Below are 1,888 nucleotides of genomic sequence, written 5' to 3'. Positions count from 1 at the left end.
TGTATTAGCTCTGTATCTTGTTTGAACACCTTTCATTTATGTAGTGTAGGGACCCAGCATTTACAGGTTGCTTGTTTTGGTATTAGGAGTGGAAGCGTAACGATTTAGCTCTTTGAGAGATTTAAAGCTTGAATATGTAAACAGATTTCTTGCTATTAGGAAAGAAGAGTTATTTTACTGGCCGTACTGTGGTTTTGTTCAGGCATTCTATGCTAGGAATGTCTGTGTGGAAAATTAGGGGAGACTGTCTATAAAATGCAGTTCATCTGCATGCCAGTCCCTTCTGAATGCCAGAACATACCCAGCTTGAATTCTTCTAGCTCTACTGTTCCCTTGCTTCTGGAATTGCCTCTGCATGTAGGTATGTCAGTGCTTCTGAAGTTATGTGCTCCTGGTGGATCCAGACACTTGGATCCAAGCCTGTGGAAGCAGTGCATCTCCCTTGGAGCCGCTCAGGTTACCTGCAGAGCTTATGCAGAGCCTGGGGTCATGAATTTTCTTCAGCATGGGCTGTCTCTGGAAGTTGAAGAACCAGCCTGGATCCAATAAGATGACTTAATCTGGGCTCCACACAGAAGTGACTGTACTGCTTTTGAGCTACCTGTGGAAGCAGTCGGGCGATTTTGTTAGTGCTGTAAGTCTTGTGGGATGCAGGCTGGCCTGTGTTGAGCTAGCCTGAGCGTGTGCGTATGTGTACAACTCGCCTGCACCAGAAAATAAGGACTTGATTTTTCATTCCTTTGATTAAAACTCTGTAAGGGAGAGAAGTATGGGAACTCAGGTAACTGAGACTAGAATGAAAGGTAGCATTTCTGCCTTTTTCTTCTCTTAATAATCTAGGACATTTTTATCATCAGTTTTGCTCTTTGTTGCACCACTGTGATCCGCACTCAAGACAGGTTGATTTTGCACAAATGTATACTCCTGATGACACTAAATATAATCTGAGGCAATGAATGCAAGCTCTTGTTTATAGCGTACAGGATTTGTTACTAGTTTTGAACGTGGCCTGCAAGTAGCGCTGACGGACTTGGCATTTCTTGGAAAGCAGGCTTTGCAGTAATATACTGATCAGCTGTTGAATGAGGTCTAAGGAGTGGTGATGGACAAACCATTTGCTCTTTATATTTCTCCTGTATCTAGAAGAAGTGTATTTCCCTACTTGGTTATTGTGCAGACGGATGATGAGATGCAGAAAGGCTATCTGTTGCACAGCATTTATTCTGTTTTCCCTATGACTGCTGTTCTTTACAAAGATGCCGGAGTACTTAAAAGTACAGCATCTGCATTTTATTATATTTCCTTTTCAAATAAACATTTAATCGTCTTTAAAGTAATTAACCATAAGCATTCAGTTAGTTTTTACTAGATAAGCCATTTTCCTAGCAGTCGAGTGAGTACCACCATCTATTTTTCAGAAGCCGATCTTGTGAGGGATTTAGATTTGATCGATAACATTACTGTAAAATATATTCCTTGCTGCTTTAACATTCAGGCTGGAATGTCTCTAGTCTGTTTGGCTACAGTGTTACACTGCATCTGTGAGGGGAAGGAACGCTGTGAATACTTCTCAGTGCTCCGTCTTCCCCACTGGCAGCAGGTTTGTTCTGTCTGCAAATCTTAAGTATTTACATCAGTGACTACTATGCATGCCCTGCTTTCCAAATTACTCCTTTTTGGTGGGTGAAAAGGAAAACAGTTCAGGTATCTAAAGAAATACTCCTGCAAGGAGATTCAGTTGTTGAGTGAATTCCTGCCCTGCATGTCTGACCACCCTGAAGACATACTGTTCCAGTTCTCCCTTGAGAGAGCTCTGTTCTCATTCCAGCTGGGGCGGAAGGGAGGAAGTCAGGCAGGTAATGTTATCTACATCTGTAGGTTAAATAGC

The sequence above is a fragment of the Haliaeetus albicilla genome, chromosome 3, assembly GCF_947461875.1.
Source record: "Haliaeetus albicilla chromosome 3, bHalAlb1.1, whole genome shotgun sequence".
NCBI classification, from domain to species: domain Eukaryota; kingdom Metazoa; phylum Chordata; class Aves; order Accipitriformes; family Accipitridae; genus Haliaeetus; species Haliaeetus albicilla.
The sequence above is the reverse complement of the archived record's forward strand: the minus strand, read 5'-3'. Positions refer to the sequence as shown.